Source organism: Cygnus atratus, chromosome 15 (genome assembly GCF_013377495.2).
Source record: "Cygnus atratus isolate AKBS03 ecotype Queensland, Australia chromosome 15, CAtr_DNAZoo_HiC_assembly, whole genome shotgun sequence".
Lineage (NCBI taxonomy): Eukaryota > Metazoa > Chordata > Aves > Anseriformes > Anatidae > Cygnus > Cygnus atratus.
Window position 1 is genome coordinate 4021899 of NC_066376.1, and position 7690 is coordinate 4029588.

Below are 7690 nucleotides of genomic sequence, written 5' to 3' on the forward strand. Positions count from 1 at the left end.
CAAAGCATCAGCAGTGCTCCTCCGACCCAGGAGAAACACCGAGGGTGTTTTGGGGTCTGGCCCTGGGGGATTTAATTTAATTTGTGTACCTGGCCAGAGTGGGGTTGTCTTTCTGCTCTTGCTCAAAGCGGGGTTTGCTGGTCTGCTTGGTTTTGTAGAAGCTCAGCCTGCTGAAAAAGTTCCCGTCCATATAGGAAGCTGTCCATATAGGAAGTCGTTCCCCTGCAGGCTCCCCTGTGGGATTTAAAGGATTAATATTTAAAACCCGGCTGGGTGACGTTGGTCGTGGTGCAGGTGGAGAGGAAAGGAGGGTGCTTGAGGCTGTAGATGAGGAAAAAGGAGGAGGAAAGTCCCTTTTGGGTGAACGTACTGTGACTTGGAGGAGACGCAGCGCGGGGTCCCCTGTGTCCATCCCTGTCCCAGCCTCTTCCACAGAAGGGAGCTGGGCAGTGGAGGAGGATGAATTTTGGGGAACACGGAGCATGTTCCTTTCTGTAGGTCGGGTGTGAGCAAACAGGAGGAGGGGAAGGGGCCGGGGAAGGGGGATCGGGCTCGAAGCAGAGCTCCTGGGGCCGGCTACGTAGCCCTGCGGACGCACGGATCAGGGTGGGTGATTTCAGGGCACTTAAAACATCGAGGAGAGGTCTTGTTTGTACAGCAAGCATGTGGGGTAATGGGGATATTGATTAAAAATGTTATCCTAGGTGAGATAAAAACCATCACAGTGGAAAGGGCTTGCTCCAAGGGCGGCCCACATCCCGCTGGCTGCACTGCCACAACCTTCCTCTGGTGCTGAGGGGGACTCCTGCAAATTAATAGGTATTTTAATCCAATATGCGTACCCCCCATGTGCACAGGGACTGTTTTTCCCACTCTCCAGCTGGATGGGAGGCTGCCCTCTGCACATAGTGGCCGAGGAGGCTTTTTGGGGAGGTGGAGGAGGGAGGCGATGGGTCCTGGGGTGTCCCATGGTGTCCCTATGGAGGAGGATGCGATACCCATCTCCAAACGTGTCCCCGATTCCATGCGTCGGGCGGGCGCTGCCCTGCTCTGCGAGCTGCTGCTGAGCAGGGATTTGCTGCTTGAACTCCGCTCGGAAAGTCACTTCCAGCCTTTTCTCATTTCTCCTGGATTTAAGGCAGCTTCCAAATTCCTGCGCAGCCAAATCCTCGCTGGGGCTGCCAGGAAACCCAGCCAGAAACGAGTACGTGCTGTTTCTGTACCCGCAGCGCATCCAGTATTCCTGTTATTCCGCGGGTGACGAGGACGGGCAGCAGCCCCGGTCCTCCCCAGACCATCCCGATGCTGTCACACCCCTGCCACACTTGTGCAGGTCGGGGACCACGGACCCGGGGGGACCCCACTGAGCTGTCCCCTTCCCTGGCACCTGGGCTCAACCCCGTGCCCAAAACTCGAGGCGATGGGGACAGTCCTGCCGGCTCCGTGCCAGGCCCCTGCTGTTCAGCAGCCATCGCTGATTTTTATTTATTTATTTTTTTCAGTATTTTTAACCCGAAAACCCACCCCAGATTCCCTAAACTTTAACCGCCCGCCCTCCCCGTAACCTTGCCGCCTTCCCCAAGCGTGGAAGCGCGTTGGCTTTATCTGCTCCCGCGCAGGATTTATTATCCCCAGGACTTCCTGTGCTTTCTTTCAACATGCTCTATTTCTCCTCACGAGCAATAAATCAAAACTGTTTGTTTCGGGTTGCTTCTCTTAAAAAAAATAAATATTATTTTTAATTTCTTCCTCCATAGCGCTGGTGCCATGGGGAGTGCCTGGCAGCCCCGGGGGTTTCGGGACGAGCCGGAGGTGCAGGGCAGATGTGGAGAAGCCCCGAGGACACGGTGAGGGCACGTGTTGGGTGTCCACGTGAAACGCCCCCAGGAACTGTGCTGGGGAGGACGGGAAAACCCTGCAGACTAAACACCGCTCCCCATGTCCAAACCCCACCAGGATGCCTCCCCACGCTGCTGAGGGCCGGAGACCCTCGATAATGGTTGGGGTTTTCCACTGAAGCCTTCCCAGCGTGACCCCAGACCACTTTTCCTGCCTCCTCCTGGGGAGGAGAACGGATCCACGCAGCGAAGCTCACGGGGCCCTGCCGAGCATCCTCCCCCCGACCCCGGGGGCTTCTCCTTTGGGGACCCCGGGGCAGGGGAGCGGGTCTGGCCGAGCCCACCCGCGGGACGCAGCGGCTCGGCTCTGCCCACCGGTGAGTCACACAAAAATACTTGTTCTGCTGCAGCCGCTCGGCATGCCGGGTGCTCTGCCTCTGTGCCTCACTCTGTTTGTTGCTGTTTTTTTTTTTTTTTTTTTTTTTTTTGAGGACTTTGGTATGAAACCAGCTGGGATCCTGACCTTCCCACAGCGCTCTCCTCACCTGGAGGCATTTTTTTTCTCCCCGCGTGCAGCGTTGGCTCTGCGAACCGTGCCGGCCACCTGGGAAGCAGCCTGGTCGCGCTCCCAGCGCCGGATTTTTGGAGGATTATTATTTTCCAGCGGCTCTTATACAACACCGGAGGAAGCTCGCGGGGTTTCCACCGCCCCTTGCCAGCACCGCGCGTGCTGGTTTGGGCACGCCTGCGACAGCGTGGATGCGCCTGGGGGTGTAGGGAGCAAACAGGATCCACCGGGAGACTTTGGTAAAAAAAAAAAAAAAAAAAAAAAAAAAAAAAAAAGTGAAGAATTTATGCATTATGCTCTCTATATAACTACGTTCTTTTTAACTTTTTTAAAAAAAATATTATTATTTTTCCTGGAAACGGGTGCAGGGAGCAGCACTCGCCTCGACTGCCGCAAGCTTTCCCGTGACTTTTCACACTCCCATCCCTCTCGCGGAGCGTCGACCCCTGGGTGGCTTTCTGGAAAGAAAATTTCTTTTCTTTTTTTTTTTCTTCTTTTTTTTTTCTTTTGATTGGTTTAGTTTGGAAGCCAGAATGGAAAATTATTTCCAGGCCCCAAATTAGAAACAGAATAATAATAAAGCGCCTTGTTTTGGTGGGGGCGGTGTGTGTCATCCCGCAGCAATGAGAAGCTTGTGCTGAAGAGGAGCAAAGAGCTGCGATTTATTTTCTTAACGCTGCCCGAAGGAGCGCCCTGGCTCCCCAACGATGCTCTTGCTCCCTCTGCTCCGAGTGATGGGGACGGGCAGGGGGACCCGCAGATGGGTGCCTTTCCCTAGCGGGGAAAGGGTCGCCCGATTTTGCTGTCATTGCACTTGTTTTTGCTGGGAAAAAGGGGATTGTGCCGTGAAGTTTTGTGCCGTGAAGTTTTGTGCCGTGAAGTTTTGTGCCGTGAAGTTTCCTGCCCAGCTCTTTCCAAGGGTTTGCTCGCTGGGGTGTGGAGAGGTTATGTGCTGGGAGCCAGTGCTTCCCCGTGCTGGGAGGAGTGAGCAGGCGATGGTTTCTTACTGGGATTTTTTCTTTTTTTTTTTTTTTTTCAGTGCAATCAGAACAGTGATCTCGCTGTGGGTTGCTCTGTGTTCCCTTCCCCAGAAAACATCGGGTCCTATGATAACCGGGTTGGACTCTCGGAAAAAGCAGTTTGCCCAGGGCAGCTGCTGTTCCTGCGCGGGATGGGCTTGTTCCCAGCCGTGTCCCTGCCGTCACCGGCCACTGCTGGCCACTGCAAAGCCGCTCTGGCCCTGGGAGATGCCAGGAATGAAGGTTTTCTGCCACATTTTGCACTCCCTAATGCTTTCCTGGTCTTGCCGTAGCAATGTGCCACCCCAAAACCTCACCAGCTGCCCCATGGAAAGAGCTGCCTGCGGTGGGACCTCAGCCCCAGGTACAGGCCAAGCCTTCATATGTATGATGCCAGGCACTGCCAAAAAACCTTTTAAAATAACAGACTTTAAGAAATTGCAAGGAATTCTCCAAGCATTCATGAACAGGGGCTGCTCAGGAGCAGGGGAGCCTTCACCCTGCTGAATTTTTCTCCCCGTAGGGTGCAGCACCTTGTAAACCCATAGGCACGGTGGGTGCTTGGGTGGCCTTTGGGGTGTGCTCAGGTGGCCTTTGGGGTGACCTCTGCTGGGAGCACATTTTGGGGGGAGCGGTCTGCGCGGAGCCAGTCCCCGCGATTTAATAAGACGCTTATTGTATGTTAAATATCAACAGCTTATAGGAAACATGTGTCCCGAGGATTAACAGCCGTGTAAAAGATAAAGCAGCGAGTCAAACCTCCAGCCAGCATGTTTCAAATAACCCGCTGCTGCCGCAACGTGTAGTCACCGGGGCAATAAGGAACGGGCTGGGGAAGGTAAAATGTGGGCTGCAGATCGCCGCGTCCCGATAACGGTGGGATGGGGATGGAGCTGCTGGTGTTGGGTTTGCTCACAGCAAGCTGGTGCCTGGGGACATGAGCACAGAGCAGCGTTCGACCTCCGTCCCTCTGCCCCATTTCTTCCTCCCTTCCCGCCTCTCCCCCTTCTCGTTTTCCTTTTTTTAAAATGATTTTTTATTTATTTTTTTTACCAGGTCCCAATTTCTCCCCCGTCGAGGCAAACGCTTCGGCTAATTAGCAAAACGTGTCGAAGAAAATGATTAATGTCCCGGGAGGAGATTTCGCTGCCTTTGTGCTGGCATGGACTGACTTCTGCTCTTAAAGGTTTTATTAAAAGATAAGGGAGCTGGGGATGGGCGAGCGAAGCGTGCGCTCTGCCTGGAGTTACGGGGTGGGAGAGGGGGGATGCGGGCGGATCGGGGTCACCGTCGGATGGAGGGGGCTTGTGTTTCCCTGCCTCCGTGTGCGACCATCACCGTGGTGTCTGGCCTTGGCAGAGGGAAAGACAGAAAGTGCCGCTGAATGGCTGCTTTATTCTTTCAGGGGCAGGTAACTCAATCCCCTCGGCCAGGCGAGGGTAGGAGCGGTTCTGTGCTGAAGGATTTCTGCGTGGGTGCGTGCCGCGGGAGCGACGCCGCGGGGGGATTTGGGGAGGGGATGCTTGGGGTGGGTGCCCCAAATTGGGGCTGAGTCCAGCACTGGATTGGGGCGGTGAGGAGGGGGCACCAGGGCAGGGTCCCCGTCCCTCTGGCCGAGGGCAGCGCTGGCAGCAGGGCCGGAGGCACCCAGACCCTATGGCCAGGCTCGAACCCAGCAGGACATCCCTGACAGTTTGCCATGTGCCAAAACCCACCATCACAGCCCTCTGAGCCAAACCCCCTGCAAATCCACCCCCAAACCAGCCACATTTGCAGCAGGATCTCACAAAAAAAACCCGTGACCCTATCACAATCCCATGACCCAGACCCAGCAGCATCGCGTGGGACGCGCCAAAATCCCAGCGTCGGGGCAGGGACAGGACGAGGGAGCTCCAGCCCCGGCGCTCCGTGTTATTATTACTAATATCTTAAATCATGAGAAACTCCACAAGCCAGCAGACATCTGCAACCCATCCCCGGGAGGCCTGCGCGGCGCGCTGCGTGCCGGGGGGGGCCGGGGGGAGCCTCGGTGGGGGCTGCGGGCGGCCGGGCGCTCGGCGAGGTTTTTCCCTGCAGTAAGCAGGCCCCCCGGGCTTTAATGAGCTATTTGTAAAACTCGCTCTGGATAAACAAGAGGCCGTGTGTCAGGCTGGAGGCGGCCTCGCAGGGCTCGGCGGTGCTGGGTGGGACCTCAGTGCAGAAATATTTTCAAGATAAACAGAGTAAAACGAGTCCTGGAGGAGGCCGGAGCCGCTGGCAGCGGCACGCCGCTCCTCTCAGAGATATTTCGGGGCAGGGACTTGGCTTTCTGCGTGCCGCGGCTGAAAGATGCCTTTTTTTTTTTTTTTTTTCCTGCAAAGGGAACCTCGAGCGCTGCTGGGTCAGAAATAACCCCCCTGGGTTGTTTGCAGGAAAGCCCTGTGGTGGGGAGAGGTGCAAAGCAGGGGGCTGGTAGGGGCGTTTGGGGTGCAGGAGAGCCCCCCAGGACACCTCAGAGCTCCTCCATCCCCACCGGTGGGCAGCGGCAATGCTGCGCCCCATCCCTCGGTGGGCTGCGCCCCTCCATCCATCCCTGCCCTCCTCAGCAGCATCGGACCTGGGAGATGCTCTGGGGAGGGGAGACGGGGGCAGGGTCAGGCCCCGTGGGCTCCCACCATGTTTTCCCAATGCCGATGGCCGAAACCCATCAGCTGGGGATGACCCAAGGGTGCCCACGACTGCGGTGCCCTCCCTGCTCTGCACGGTGGCAGTCTGCCCCCCACCCCAAAATGCTAAAGAGGGCAAAGAAGGGTGGGAGAAGCCGACCCCAATTCTGTCCCGGTTGTGTCCTGCCCCATCGCCGGGCTCCCCGTGCTGCTTTGGGGCCGCGGCGGCAGCCCCGGCTGCAGAGATCGGCCCGGTATCTCCCTCTCCTCCCCACCCCCAGCAAATTTAATTAAAAGTCATTCAGATTCCTTTGAAAGAAAATGTCATCCGTCGACACAATTACACTTTAACTAACCAAAGCTGTTACAGTTCCTATATATATTGGAATCAGGCTGTCGTTATTAGTTCTAAGTAAGTAATTTATTCCCATTATTGTGTTCAAATTACAGGATATTACCCCCCGGGGAAATAATCCTGTTATTTGAAATGTAAAAAAGAATTCACATGGACAACAATGGATTCCTAAATGAACCTAACAACAGTCCCGAATCCAGGCACAGCAGCGCCGGCCTCGGCTAGAAATCCATAAAGTTGCTTTTAAAAATGTGTTTTCTCCTCTCTTTTCCTCCTCCCACCCTGGCGGAGGTAAACAGGGCTCCTCCTCTCCGCCAAAAACCTCTATTTATTGGGGAAGCGGAGCCGAATCTGCAGGAATTTGGCGGGGAGCAGGGGGCGAGCTGCAGCAGGGCAGCCCCGGTGCGTGGCCCGCGGGGGTCCCGTGGGGTGCGAAAGCTGCCGGGGGGGGTTTTGAAGCATCGCTCCCTCCATCGACATCGCCTTGGGAGAAGCCAAATAACAGCTCGTCTCTGCGACACCCAAACATAAGCAAGCAACTTGGACCCCCGAAAGGAAAAAAGAAAAGGCAAGAAAAGAAAGAGAAAGAGGAGGAAGAGGGGAGGGGAGGGAGGAAAATCAGATACACTTGTAACCTGATTACAGCAGCCAGCTATGTGTGCAAAATCACAATGCAGCTCTATAATTAAATCTCTCTTTCCCCCTCCTGCCGAGCTCTTTCCTCTAACAGCCACCGTACAAAAACAGTCGTTAGGACATCAAATTCCAGCTCCAACAAGAGGGGACTTTTTTGTCTATAGCCGCTCGGCTCGTCTTTAAGGAAATAATAATTATCGGCCCGCCGCTGCTGCCTGCAGAGCTTTGTGGGGCAGAAAGGGCTCGCCTCGCCGAACCCCGCTGCTCGCCGGGGCGTGGGGACGCCTGCCCCGGGTCCGGCGTCCCACCCGGGGCCACGAGGAGCCTTGGGGACATGGGAGGGGACAGCCAAGGGACACCCTCACCGGGGGCTGGGGGCGAAGGGAAGCCCTGGGGTCTCGCAATGGGGCCGGGGAGCCCTCAGGTGCTTCAGCTGGGGCTGTTTCCACCCCTCTCGCCCCCATGGGATCCTTCCCGTGTGTTTGGGCACCAATACTTGGTGCTGGCTGCGGGGTGCTGTGATGGCTTGGTGGGTGCACAAAGCACAGAGCACCCCGGGGACAGGAGGAGCCAGCGGCTCTGAGGGTCTCCTCCTGTGCCCCTTATTGCCGTCGATTTTCTCGGTGCTC

The 7690-nt window shown here is 56.2% G+C and overlaps 1 long non-coding RNA gene across 2 annotated transcripts; it reads left to right on the forward strand.

The window, feature by feature from the left end:
* The first annotated feature begins 3461 nt into the window (after nt 1-3461).
* On the forward strand, nt 3462-6675 carry LOC118256414 (uncharacterized). 2 transcript variants are annotated; one of them, XR_004781220.2, is made up of 5 exons: nt 3462-3789; nt 4122-4263; nt 4482-4611; nt 4831-4900; nt 6521-6675. It is a non-coding gene; the product is annotated as an uncharacterized LOC118256414 (long non-coding RNA). The 2 variants fall into 2 exon arrangements; XR_004781219.2 differs by lacking the exon at nt 4831-4900.
* The last annotated feature ends 1015 nt before the right edge of the window (nt 6676-7690 follow it).